The following is a 15,144-nucleotide window of genomic DNA, read 5'->3' as shown; positions in this document are numbered from 1 at the left end:
TTAAAAAATTGTTAAACTTATCATGGAAATTCTAGAGAAGATCACAATTTATGTAAGAAAAATGATTGCAGCAGTATAATTTCTCTTTCAAAAGGGCAGCCCCATATCAGATTTCTTGCTACCATTTTCCAGAATTCATTCTGAAAGTACAAACTGTAATCCTATCATATTTGATTTACTGTTGTAAATTAACAGGAAGAGGAGAATTAATAGGTCTGACTCTACCCAGACAGACATAGCAGCAAAGTAGATAATGTCATAGGATGCAATGCACGCAGGTGATATAAAACTCTTTCCTACATTTTCAGACAGTTGTTGAAAATGTAAATAGCTAAAGCAAATGAAAAAAAATGAGTAATTGAACATTATTATGTTAGTCAAAGTGGTCCCTACCTTTTATCTAAAATAACATTTCTCAAAAACAATAACAAAGTAACATGACAAAATGTCCTCTAGTAGCTTAAAATGGCATCAGACATAACTTCTTCTGTCTCTGCACTATGTACAGATAATCCAAATGTTACATAAAATGGAAGTCCAGGGCTAATCTCCAACATCTTTGTATTGATTCAATTTTATTTTGATCCAACTGTATTGAGACATAGTAGTCTTTGGTTTTTCAGTGTAGAACAAAAGTTGATAAGCAACAAGAAATTCAGGCACCCAGGGACATCTAGATTGAAATATGAATCTGATAAATGATCAGGATTCTGCCCACTCCAATTCAGGAAAAAGCAGTAACAAGTCATTGAGTGCTACAATCAACCCAAAGAAATTGGTTTCATTTCCAGGTTCTGGGATGGTATCTTCTGTCTCTAGAGGAGCTAATGTCCCAGCTCAGACATTCTCCAATATACAGTAATTAGCTTAAAAGAGATATAATAGTGGGCAAAAGATTCCAAATGTAGTGATTCTAGATGTCAATTGCAGTAATGTGGAAGGGCACATATATAAACATGAGGAAATGGGCTTTTTCATTTTCATTTTCTTTATTTGAATAATGAGGAGAAGTATTTGAACATGAATCTGCATAACAGAACCATGAATCCAGTAACTGATTAGCAGTCAGGCATTAAAGAACTGCATTTCTTTAAACTCAGCTATTGATTTTATTTAGATACTATTATTTCAAGTTTATTATACCTGCCCTCCCATAGATTCTGGTTGACAGTTATCAGCATAAAGTATCTCAATAACCTTGTAATACCACATGGGGCACAAATAGTACTCTATCATTTTCATAAATTCTGAAATGCATATTAGGCAGAACAGATGAATTTAAAACAAACAGATGACCCCAAAAGGAAAGGAGATAGCTAACAAAAATCAGATTACTGCCCTTTCCATGGTGTGAAAGGAGACACTGTATGATTACAACAAAGGAGCTGTTTATTTTAGAAATAGAAGATGGTGAGTTTGGAGTTTTTGCAGGAATGTGGAATTTAGAGACATTGGGTCAAATCACATGTAATACCATCCCATAGTATATAGCTTACTGACTGCCTCATTAGGCAACTAAATTTGAAGTCATGACAGTGCTATCCCTCAATCATGTGACGGTGATTACAGTCAGTATGTTCTGTCCTGACTTGTTGTTTTTCCTTGTTTTTTTTCCCACTCACAGAGCAGAGAGATTAGAAAGAATACATCAGGCTGTTTGCATAGCTTGCAAGCAGCTGCAAGTGTCAGTGCATTGCTTTTGCATTGCTTACTCTCTTCTAACCCCTTTCTGTCCAATGCATGTAAGTAAAAACATTAATTCCCTTCTGGTTAATTATACTTCTTAATAATTATCCTAGTACAGAGATGAGCATTTTAAAGGGTGGAGGAATAGTTAGGAGGCAAACAAAAAAGAAGGTATGAAAACCGTTGTCAGTTTCAGGCCATTAAACATAGTTATGATTCTGTGATTTCTCATTTAGTAACTGTTTTGTTTAGCAATGTACAGTAGTTGCTGTCCAAATTGTGGTTGCTGAACAAGGACTACTTATATTATCAAATGTTACACTGTCCAGTGGTGAAATCCAATTTTTTTTACTACTGGTTCTGTGGGCGTGGCTTAGTCGGCGTGGTGTGACTTGGTGGGCTTGGCAGGGGAAGGATACTGCAAAATCCCCATTCCCTACCCAGTCCTGGGGAAAAGATATTGCAAAATCTCCATTCCCACCCCACTCTGGGGCCAGCTAGAGGTGGTATTTGCCGGTTCTCCAAACTACTCAAAATTTCTGCTGTTGGTTCTGTAGAACCTGCTGGATTTTACCCTTTAATTCTGTCTTTAAAGGTCATAGTATGATTTACATTGCTTTCTATATTACTGCTTGGGGTGCATAATCCATAACTTTCCTTAGTTCAGGGCTATATTGCATTCTTATAACCCAGGGGTGTCAAACTGGTGGCCCGCGGGGTGGATGCGTTACACTCAGGCAACGCCCACCCCAGCTCCACAAAGGGAAAAAACATTGCAAAATGTCATGTGATGGCAACATGACTCCGTGAGTTTGATACCCATGTTGTAACCAATAACCTAGTGATCGCTAGTTCAGACCACTAAAAGATACTTTGTTGAATCTGCCTCAATTGCTGGTGGAATTTTTCACCATAAATACTGCCTGATGACTTTTGTCTCATCTCAGCTTTCTGATACAATTCAGAACCCATTTGATATTATTCAAGTTTGCTCTAATTATTTTATAGCTTTTTAGAAATTGGAAGTTGGCGGGAAAGTCCCATTTAAATGATTCAGACTAAGATTGATTATATACTGTATATATCTTCCATAATAAAAACTAAAAGAAAAAGGATACTAGTTGCTAGAATTTATATGTACAACGTAACATTTCTGCTACAGCAACAATTATTTCATTTATTAGTAGTATCAGTTTATTTATTCCAAATATCAATAGTTTACAGAATGAAAAGCTGTCATAAATCATTATATCAGCATTAGAGATGAGATCACTGCTCGTGGTTTGATAAAAATATTCACAAGCTCGTCCCGCCATACCAGTTTTGATGGATTGAAACAATTCCAACTGACAACTCTAGTTTTAACTATTAATCCAGTTTTTGTGGATCACTACAATTAGAAACCGTAGTCCCAATATATATGAAAGCACCCATGTGGATAAATCTAATTAATTCTGATTTAAATTGATTTGTATTTAAAATTAATTGAGGTTGTAATATAATGTGAAGTGAATTATTATATTTCCTTTCTATCACATTAAAGAAGTATAATTTAGTAGCAATTTTGGATGTCTATAAGTCATCCAAGACTTTTTTGTGTTTCAAGAAATTATAGGGCCAATACTTTACATGCTGGGAGAAAACAATCTTAGCTTCATTACCCAAGTGGGCAATTGACAGTGGCAGCAGAGATTCAGAGGAAAGAGAAGACATCAAAAGGAATGGCCGGCTGGGAAACATGTGCCTCCCCAGATGTAGTTAAATGGCTGTGCATAGTAACCCTGATGATGAAAGAATTATAGAACTTATATCATGAATAATGCTTTTGTACTAAAGTGACTTTAAGAATCCAAGAAACATATTGTTTCAGATCACTGCATGCACGTAAAGAATGGATTTGCCTTAAGAAGTTTTAGCATTTCCTTTCACAGTGCTCAATTGTATACTGATTATATTTAAATATTGTAGTAAAGGTTCTGGATTTTTTTTAAAAAGATGAAATGCCTTAAACAAAAACAAAATATGAGGGGTTTTTTGCAAAAAGAAAGAGAGAGAGAAAGAGAGAGAGAGAGAGAGAGAGAGAGAGAGAGAGAGAGAGAGAGGGAGGGAAGGAGGGAGGGAGGGAGGGAGGGAGAGAGAGAGAGAGAGAGGCATGATACTTATATGGATATAATATGGTATAACAAGTAGCTGTGTGACTACTTTTTTTCCTGAACAAATGGAAAAATGAATGTACATGGAATGAATGTTACTTGAAATTTAGTACGATTACAGTAGAGAAGCTTTATACATATAAAGAGTTCAGCTAGTCCTATTGCTCAGATTTATACATGTTTTGAAAACTGCATTATGTGTGTGTGTGTGTGTGTGTGTGTGTGTGTGTGTGCAACATAGATATTTGTTAGATGTTTGTTTTTACAACTGCATCCTAACCACTGCGTCGAGTGGCGCAGTGGTTAGGGTGCAGTACTGCAGCTACTTCAGCTGACTGCTAGTTCAGCAGATCAGCGGATCAAATCTCACCAGCTCAAGGTTGACTCAGCCTTCCATCCTTCCGAGGTGGGTAAAATGAGGACCCAGATTGTTGGGGGCAATATGCTATTTAGTATACTGTCTTTGGTGTAAGCCATCCAGAGTCCTCGGAGAGTGGGCGGCATAGAAATATGAATAATAAAATCAAATAAATAAACTTTCAGTTCTTTGTTTCCTCTTCCATTCCTGCATTATTAAAATTGTTTCTTATGGAGTATACTTTGTTACACTGTTTAACATATTTTGGTGCTGCTTTGCATAAATGCTTTGTTAGTGACACATACAAATTTCAAGATAAATAATATAGAACTGGCAGAATTGCAGCATTATTATTGTAAAAGTCCCCTCTCGCCACTTTTTAAAGATTTCAGTTAATTTATTGCAATTAATGTGATAAGGACAGCAGCTGTAGTCTTTTTAATTCTTCAGTTTTAGCAAAGAGATAGAAAATGGATTAATTAGAGATAAATGTAACAGAACAGCGTTTTCTCATGAGAACCGAGCCTTCAGAAGTACTGCACTTTTAAAGCATAGCTACATATTTGGTATGAGAGCAATTTGACCCTGCCTTCAGGGACTGAGGGAGTAATAGACTAAAGAGAAATAAATAATGTTGGTTATATTAATAGAACAGGAAGAATCCCCTTTGATTCAGGGATTCTGCTAAACATTTTTTCCCACTGAACCGTAAACTTTGTATCAAACCCCACATTCAAATGCAAGAGGCCTATAGTTGTCTTTCAGTTAAACAGAGGAATCGAAAAGAAAATGAGCCAGAGAAATTTTCCCCTTAGTCTTGTCCAAGAACAACATGATTTTGCAAAAAACAAAACAAAACAAAACAAAAAAACATTGAACCTTGATGTATTTGAACAAAGTTCTTTTGGTGTTAAAAAAGGATTTTACAGGTGAAACTCGAAAAATTAGAATATCGTGCAAAAGTTCATTTATTTCAGCAATGCAACTTAAAAAGTGAAACTAATATATGAGATAGACTCATTACATGCAAAACGAGATAGTTCAAGCCTTGATTTGTCATAATTTTGATGATTATGCCTTACAGTTCATGAAAACCCCAAATTCACAATTTCAGAAAATTAGAATATTATGAAAAGGTTCAATATTCTAGGCTCAAAGTGTCCCACTCTAATCAGCTAATTAAGCCATAATACCTGCAAAGGGTTCCTAAGCCTTTAAATGGTCTCTCAGTCTGTTTCAGTAGGAATCACAATCATGGGAAAGACTGCTGACCTGACAGTTGTGCAGAAAACCATCATTGACACCCTCCGTAAGGAGGAAAAGCCTCAAAAGGTAATTGCAAAAGAAGTTGGATGTTCCCAAAGTGCTGTATCAAAGCACATTAATAAAAAGCTATGTGGAAGGGAAAAGTGTGGAAGAAAAAGGTGCACAATCAGCCTGGAGAGGATTGTCAGGAAAAGGCCATTCAAAAGTGTTGGGGACTTTCACAAGGAGTGGACTGAGGCTGGAGTCAGTGCATCAAGAGCCACCACACACAGACAGATCCTGGACATGGGCTTCAAATGTCATATTCCTCTTGTCAAGCCACTCCTGAGCAACAAACAACGTCAGAAGCGTCTTACCTTGGCTAAAGAAACAAAGAACTGGTCTGTTGCTCAGTGGTCCAAAGTCCTCTTTTCTGATGAGAGCAACTTTTGCATCTCATCTGGAAACCAAGGACCCAGAGTCTGGAGGAAGAAAGGACAGGTACACACTGCAAGATGCTTGATGTCCAGTGTGAAGTTTCCACAGTCTGTGTTGATTTGGGGAGCCATGTCATCTGCTGGTGTTGGTCCACTGTGCTTCATTAAATCCAGGGTCAACGCAGCCATCTACCAGGAGATTTTGGAGCACTTCATGCTTCCTTCCGCAGACAAGCTTTATGGGGATGCTGACTTCATTTTCCAGCAGGACTTGGCACCTGCCCACACTGCCAAAAGTACCAAAACCTGGTTCAATGACCATGGGATTACTGTGCTTGATTGGCCAGCAAATTTGCCTGACCTGAACCCCATGGAGAATCTATGGGGCATTGCCAAGAGGAAGATGAGAAACATGAGACTGAACAACGCAGAAGAGCTGAAGGCCGCTATTGAAGCATCCTGGTCTTCCATAACATCTCAGCAGTGCCACAGGCTGATAGCATCCATGCCACGCCGCATTGAGGCAGTAATTGAGGAAAAAGGGGCCCAAACCAAGTACTGAGTACATATGCATGCTTATACTTTTCAGAGGTCCGATATTGTTCTATGTACAATCCTTGTTTTATTGATTTCATGTAATATTCTAATTTTCTGAGATTGTGAATTTGGGGTTTTCATGAGCTGTAAGCCATAATCATCAAAATTATGACAAATCAAGGCTTGAACTATCTCGCTTTGCATGTAATGAGTCTATCTCATATATTAGTTTCAACTTTTAAGTTGCATTACTGAAATAAATGAACTTTTGCATGATATTCTAATTTTTTGAGTTTTACCTGTAAATTTAGTTTACTTTATTGTCATTGCACCTCGTACAACGAAATTAAATGTCATATTCAATGTACAAAAGGATTTTCCTTTATTATTCTTTTTTAACTTGTGTTCGCCGCCTTGAGTCCTTTGGAAGAAGGGCGGCATATAAATATTTGTAAATAAATAAGTAAATAAATAAATACATTGTAACTATCAAAATAAAACAGAAACACATATCCTTCGCATTCTAAATGCCACTAATTTAATGAAAGATGCATGTTACTTCTCCAATGCTTTGTGATAACAAGCCAGCCTGAACAGCAGTGAAAACTTTTGTCTTTCTTTTTTCAGCAGAGCTTCTACAAATCTGCAATTTAATATATTAAAAATATATATACATATGAGATGATAGAACTGGAGATGAACCAAAAAGAAAAAAAAAGATAACTGCTGACATAGAAGCCATCCCAAAAATCTTGATAGAACTAAACGCTTTAGGGTATCCAAAATATGTTTGGATCTTTCAATATAAACACATTATCCCCAATCTTATGAATAATATATGGTTTAATGCAAATGTAAGTGAAAGCAAGTGCTACCTAGTTAATTTTAGTAATTTTTTTGGGGAAGGAACACATACAGTTGCCAAAATGATATGATAGTGAATCTGTTCAATGTTTCCTTCATCTATAATTTTGTAGATCATTCTCTTATTAGTTGCTTGCATTCATTTCATGAAGAGAAGAAAAGAACATTGGGATTCCACATGAATTGCTGAATAGCAATTTATTCCATTTGTTTATTTCCATTTTGCCACCAACATCACCATTGCAAGTCCGCTAGGGGTCAGAGAATGAGAATTTCAGTGTTTTCTGCTGAAGCCCTAGACACCAATTTCTGATCAAAGAGAACAAAAGGGAAATGTCAAAATAAATGACTTGAAACTCTAAGAATGAATGAGTTGGCCAAAGGACACACCCAAGCCTTGGGAGAAAGAATTCATACAGTGGGAAACTTTTTCACCTTGTCTAAGTTAGAATCCAAGACTATTATAGATCCCACTAGCTAAATTATAAGTATATTCCTGCAACCATGACTTCATTAACCTAAAATGAGATTTTTAGACCCCCAAAATATGTTTTCCTAGTTATTCTAAGAATTCATTTGTAAGTAGTGTACTATGCATGGAACACTTTTGTAGTGTGGTGAATAGATGCAATGATAACTTACTGTCTAGTTTTTTTTTAAATATATAAAGGGGTTCTTCTTATAGGCTTTAAGTGCTCAGTGGCATTTAATCGGTTGCCACTTTATTTTTTATGTGTGGCCTTGAATACTGTCCTTGCACAATAATGGTCCCAAAGAATGGCTTCTGCAGTATTTTATTACTACAATTCAAGACTGGCTGCAGTTTCGAATCAATTTAAAAAGTTGATTGGCTCCACTGATACCATTTAAGGCTCCTCAGACAGTTCAGTATTCATTCTTTATACATCTTGCGTCGGAATAAAAATGAGATCCTAGATGTGACAAGCAGTCTAAACCCCAGGGCCATGGATGTCTCCAAACCCACATCATGTAAGCTTCAGAGTCTATTTTGCATAGATCTAGAGGGAATCCCATATATAAAAAGATATATACATATAGAACTCTATAGAACTTTCGACTTCATCGAAATGTCGCCAAAACACTTCCAATTTTACGCGGAAGAAAACCCGAATAACCAAAGACCTACATACAAATACCCGCAAAAACCTCAGAAAACATATAGAACTCTGTTTCACTACTCAGATCCCAAACACACAAAAATAAATATTATGTATCATTTGTTCATAAAACAACAACAAACAGTATTTATTGAAAAGCAAAGGTAACATAGAGACCTAGCTTTCTGCTAGTAATGCTTCCCAGCATTAAACCTTTCTGATAAAGAGACCAATTGTGAACACTTCAGTTGTTCATCGGTGCTTAAATATTTGTGAAACCTTTCTGAATTTTCAATCTTTCTGCATTAATGAGACTTAAAACGTGACCCACACAATGATGAACCACTGAAGTTGGACCAAACATGCAAAACACATTTTGCAGTACAATACTATGGATACTTGGTCCAATAACTCTTTGGTAAGCAGATATCAGTTCTGATACAAATGGTATTTTACACTCTATAATTAATTTCATAAATCTATTTCATACAATTCATCCATATTGGCCTCTTGTCAACTTTTTATTCTATTTTTCTGGGAATGATGTTAACCAAACCCCAGAATTGGATTTTAAAAATCAGAGAGGGGAAAAAAAGTAAGAAGAGGAGAATTTTGTAGAATGTATGATTGGTTAAGCCGGAGACAAACAACTTCAGAACTTTATAAATAGCATATAATAATGTTAAAAAACAGATAATGAATTTAATTCAGGACCACATAATCCAGGCAAATACAGATATAAACATTGTTGCTAGCAAAGTTGCAGATGGACTCTGGAGGGGTGCCATGGGACTAGGGTGCAAAAGAGGAAATATGACACAGATAAAGAGCAAAACAGTTGATGAGATGCAGAGACTTGAAGAACTTGAAGCAGAATTTTAGAAAAAGAACGGGAGACTTTAATAATGTTTTGTTGTTGTTGTTAGTTGTGAAGTCGTGTCTGACCCATCGCGACCCCATGGACAACGTTCCTCTAGGCCTTCCTGTCCTCTACCATCCTCTGGAGTCCATTTAAGCTCACACTACTGCTTCAGTGACTCCATCCAGAGACCTCATTCTCTGTTGTTCCGTTCTTCTTTTGCCCTAAATCTTTCCCAGCATTAGGCTCTTTTCCAGTGAGTCCTTCCTTCTCATTAGGTTCAAGTCCAAGTTAAGGTAGTAATCAGGATATTTTCAGCCACTGGATCCAGAATTTTATCTTCAGTCAGTCATTAACCTACCTCATAGTTAACTGTGAAAATAATAGGGGTAAGGGTGGAGAGAAAGACTTTTATACATGCAACACTAAACTTACCTGGAAAGCTCTCCTTATGTCATACATGCAGTATTTTAGATAATAGTCACATTAATTTCTTCTGGAAAATATTAACAAATTTATCTATTATTTGTGCACTTTATCTACCATCTCAGTTTTTCGTTAGTGTACAAAATGCAATTTTGTCATGACTATCTGAAACTGACCCGAACTGGGCTGAGGCAATCATTTCAAACTTTAGTTCAAACTTTATAAAAGCTGAGCCTTTATCCAGTCTTCAGGATTGTTCTCTCATTAGCTTTTGTGCTGATGACTGTATAATAATTTACCCACAAAATGGCTCTCTTTTTAAAGTTATTTAAGGAATAAAAAGTGGATACCACAATTTACAAGGGCATAAATTACTGAAAGAAAAAAAATAATAACTAAAAATGTCTCAGGAGAGATTTTTATTCTAGGACACATCTTTATAGGATTTTTGCTCTGGCTGTAGAAATTGAGGCAATGTCTCAGTCTCCCAGACAATGTTGACCCACTGCTTCTAGGTGATTGCATTTACTTTGCTTCATGCAACATTAGAGTGGCAGAAATGCAATACCCTTCAGGACCATTTAAAAAAGATAGCAAAACTGTTACTGTTTAGTGAACTGTAGTGTAATTTATATAACCTAATCAAGTGATTTCCCCTTAGGTTTCAAACTTTTAATAACCCATGCAGTTATATTCCACAGAAAATATAGCTGGACATTGCAAACACAATGGCATGGAACACATCTCTCTTTCTCTCTCTTGGCACTATTATTTTATTCAATAAAATTGTATTGATATTTTCTGATTCCTGTTGTTCACAAGGTAGGCTATGTCAAGATACTATACAAGCGCATACAATTTCCATTGTCTTTATATAAACCTCCATATGGCATTTCTATGAAAAATCAATGTGCTTTGTTTTTGGTTATTTCACACTGAAGATACAATTTGTTTTGCCTGTCAACGGGACGAAATCTGTCATCTATTTCTTACATTCCCTTTGAACTTGGTCTAAAATATCTTGAAAAAAAACTCTATAAAACCTGAACCTAAATTTCCACTTTCAGTATTTGGGTAAATCTAAGATTAGGGTTTTGGAACCTTCTATTTTGTGATTGAATGGCCAGTTTTGTGATTTGTCCAGTTTATCGCCTTTTGTAAAATAAGGCTGAAAACCATCTTAACAAGTGAACAGCTTGTTTTGCCACACCTTAACAAAAAAAACCCTGCTTCTTCTGACTATTTAGTAGTTGTTTTAATGGCTTCCACAATATGTATTTAGAGCTTGCCATGTAAATCCATAAACACAATGTGACAATACTGCCTGGAGGAACAAAAGAAAGATATTAACATTAGTACCAATAAATGTCATCTATTTTGATTGGAGAAAAAAGTCATTCTTTTATACTGACAAATCTTACCTTAGAAATATTTTTATTTAAAAGTTATGCTTGCAGTTGTTAGGTTTAGAAAAAGGCTAAAACAGCATTCCCAGTTTGCTAATTACCAGCTGTTTTTAGTTATAGCTCCCATGAATCAAATTAACTCTATCCATGGCCAAAGGTAACCAAAGTACAAATGAAAACCTCTGGGGATACCCAGATTAAGGAAAATATCACTAGGTTAAGCTGGAATTCAGATTTTAAAAACTCTCCAGTTATATAAAAGTGTATAAACTGTATAAAGTGCCTGACCAACTTCTTCTATTATCATGAACTCTTTTAAAAATAAGCAGTGTATAAATAAATACATGATTAGTAAGGAGTTGTAATGCAAGAATAAGTACAGAACACAATGATGTTGTGGGTTTCTACTGGATCGCCCCAGTTCAGGCGAACTGATAGTGGTGGCGGCGGGATGCTCTGCCCACCCACCCAAACATCATCACTGACGCTCTGCTCATGTGCAGAAGTGGCATGCATGAGTGCTCACAGTTCCGAACCAGTAGTGAAGATAAGTGTAACCCAGTACTGGTACAGAATCTTGGAAACTGCAATATGAACCTTCTGTTCTAAAACATGCCCAAACATGGCTTGGTTGGGGGGGGGGTGTAATGTGACTGGGTGGGCGTGGGCAATTTTTTTTTTACTTTTAAAACCATTTTTTCTACAACCTCTTCGGGGAAGAGGTTGTAAAAAAATGCTTTCAAAAGGCTCTGACGATCCCAGCTGAGTTGCCTGATCGGCAGAGGCTTTTTAAAAAAACTCAGCTGGGATCGTCAGAGGCATTTAAAAGGAAAAAAGGGTTTTTTTCTTTTAAAAGCCTTTGACGATCCCAGCTGAGCCGCGTAATCCTCAGAGGCTATTTTTTTTTTTTACTTTTAAAAGCATTTTTTCGGCCGAAGAGGTTGTAGAAAAAATGCTTTTAAAAGTAAAAAAAAAAGCCTCTGATGATTGTGCAGCTCAGCTGGGCATGTGGCGGGTGGCAGGGATTTTTGCTACTGGTTCTCCAAACCACCCGCCTCCATCGCTACTGGATCAGGTGATCCAGTCCGAACCAGGAGCATTTTACCCCTGCTTTACATGTAACCTTTCTACCTTTCTACCTCAGTATGATTTACTTCCTGATGGCACTTTATTTTATGAAGAATAAAATTCTGCAGTTTAGGAATTTAACAGCAACAGAGAATAACAATGCCCAGGACATTTATTGTACACTTAACATTTATTATGCAGTTAAAACTCATAAAACATATGAGTTAAAAGGTTTTTTTTCTGAAGTTGTTTTTCTTCACTGCACATGAGCACCCTTATCATTAGGTGAAAAAAGTAGCTGGTTCTTTAACACAGATGGATATAACTCTCTATCTCTTCCATATAGGACTCTTTCCTTCCAGGTTTTGAAGACTGTAGAAGATTAGATCCTCTTTCCCTTCATTTTTCTATTGTTGTGATCTACCATTTCTGCACTTGTATATTTTATAGAACTTTCTTCTGAGATACTGATCCTAAATTCTGCTTTGTTTTTCCTGTGACTACTTTTCTATATTTAAGTTAGCAAATGTTAGTTCCCTCAAGCATCTTAATTTTCTATCACAATGTTAAGAGCATTTAGAAGTAACACATAATTCTACATGCTAGATAGTTAGTATACTGTTGGAAGTTAAATCTGGTCCGGTTCTTATTCCAAGCTTTGAGAAAGATGCAGGAGAAATGAATTGGAGTCTGGCTGCAGTTGGAAAGGAGCTCTCTATTTATTTGGTAGCCAGAAACATTAGTGAAAACAGCATGTTTGGGGTGGCTGACAAATTGGGGTTGAGAGTAGATGAGCTTTTATACAATTTTGGGGGCTTTGTAATTGAGATGCCTTTTTCTGTGCAAGAATATGTCTTTTAATATTTTATTGGCTGTTGCCATATTCCTATGGGGTCATGTAGGGGCCATGATTGGCTCTGTCGGAAAAAGGGGAAATGCAAATCCTAGGTGTTTTGTTTATCTGAGCTAATCTTGTCAGTTTTGGCCCCTTGTCTATTGTGCTACTTATTTGGAGCTGCTGGCTGCCCTTTGTTTATGAATAGAGTTACCTGGCTTTATGAATGGATCAGTGGTGGGTTGCCCCCGGTTTGCACCGGTTCTATAGATCCGGTAGTAAAACCGATGGGAGGCTTTGCCCACCGACCCCGACGTCCTCATTCTGCATGTGCGCGGCCCTGTTGCAAACCGGTAGTAAAGGTAAGTAGAACCCACCCCTGGAATGGATACAAAATGTCCATTATAAAGCCTAGCCTCTTCATATTTCTGCTTGAGGCTATTTTCCTATAGCAGAAAGACTGGGACTGCTTTCAGCCTTTGTTAAGGAGATTTTTCTCCTCTTCTCTTTTAGGGAAAAATTTCTATCTGCCTCTTTTAATATTCTGTAAAATATTTTATTGTGGCAAGCGGGAGCCAGTCTTCTCACAATACCTAATAAATCAATGTTTTCTTCTGTAGAATATTTGCATATATTTATTAATATCAACAGTTGCTCTTCAGCTAACTTTCCTCCATTTGAAGAATGTTTCTTACTGTAATAATTTACAGCAAGGGTGATTCCAGATAGAAGACTTCTACCAATCAAAAGCAATTGTGCTCCTAGTCCCTCTATTTCATCTGAATAAGTTTTTTTTCCTTGTAAGCAAAAAAATGGAATAAGCCTGTTAAGATGATCAGTGGAACATGGAAAAAACATCTTAGTTTCTCTCTCTATCCTTTTATGAGTATGAGGCCTCATGATTATACAATAAAAAGAATCTGGAAACATTGCAAACATTCTGATGTAGAGTTAAATGTAAGAGATTGGACAATAAGGAGAATGCAGAGGATCTTGTATAATAAACAAATTAAAGAAACTATTAAGGTTTTATAGACTTCCTAGTAAATAAAATCAAATGAACTCAACAAACCTTCTGTAACTGTTCCTTTGCCTTAGCTTAAAAAAAAAAGAACATTTTTTTTAAATGAAGAAATAACAAATGAACAATTCTAAGTAAAGAGTTGTTGCTTCATTTGTTTTGTGCTGGATATTTTTTTAAAGACTGCTAGCCAGGATATCATCTCAAGATGCAGACATCCATTCCATGCATCATTACCCATTTTAAAAACAGAAAATCTATTACATCTGTAAGGGTTATATACGGTTTGTGAATTAATGGACAGTGTAACAGATTGTGGCCTATTTCATATTCTTTATACAAGCAAAAATGCATTTTGGGGCAGACCTTATGCTAATAGCATAGGGAGTGATCTATAGCATATTCCTGCAAATGTAAAGAAATTATTGCTGTCCACTGACTTTTTTATGGGAGGAGCAAATAAAATATGTTTTACATAAATTTAAGAAATATGCAATCAACAGCAGTATTGCAAAGTATTGCAATTGGTCTGACTTTAAAGATTTTTTTCAAAAACTCAATGGTTCAGAACAGAGTAACAATATAACTGAGACTGAAAATTTTGAACAACTTCCTCCTTTTCTTCCCATTCTGTCTCTCCTACTTCCTCCTCCTTCTATATTGCCTTTGCTGCTACATTCTTTTTCCCAATTTAGTTTCATGCCATATTTGAATTGCTGATTTAAATCTTCAAAGACCTAATTCTAAAGTTTAGCAGTAGATGGCCTAAAAATCCTTCCCCAAATGAACTTATAATGGCAGGTGACCACTGGAGAAGCCTTTTTTTAAAAAAATAATAATGATACTTACTCTTCGAAACTGCCTTTCCCAAAATTTCATGAGCTGCCATTTTCATGGTCTTTCTAATATCAGATGTACATCAAAACTTTTCAGTTAAGTTATGCTTGAAAATTTTTAATTTATGATTCTATATATTGGAACAGGCCTTCATCCTGCAGTGTATAGAATGGCTAAAATGATGTGTACACATACATACACATTCCTTAACACAAAATACTATTTTACAACTCTAAAAATACAAGTAGAATAAAGTATTAGTAATTTTTTTCAGAAAGGATTTTCAAGTTTACC

The 15,144-nt window shown here is 36.1% G+C and overlaps 1 long non-coding RNA gene across 1 annotated transcript in view; it reads left to right on the top strand.

Annotated features, from left to right (window-relative positions):
• Positions 1 to 1,684: 1,684 nt before the first annotated feature.
• The window catches only part of LOC139320676 (uncharacterized), a 120,307-nt gene continuing 106,847 nt past the window's right edge, over positions 1,685 to 15,144 (top strand). The window contains exon 1 of the long non-coding RNA XR_011600716.1: positions 1,685 to 1,742. This is a non-coding gene — a long non-coding RNA (uncharacterized lncRNA). The remainder of the gene's footprint in view (positions 1,743 to 15,144) is intronic.

This window comes from Pituophis catenifer, unplaced genomic scaffold, assembly GCF_029215685.1.
Source record: "Pituophis catenifer annectens isolate HBS135680 unplaced genomic scaffold, rPitCat1.0.hap2 SCAF_8, whole genome shotgun sequence".
Taxonomy (NCBI): domain Eukaryota; kingdom Metazoa; phylum Chordata; class Lepidosauria; order Squamata; family Colubridae; genus Pituophis; species Pituophis catenifer.
The sequence above is the reverse complement of the archived record's forward strand: the minus strand, read 5'-3'. Positions and strand labels throughout refer to the sequence as shown.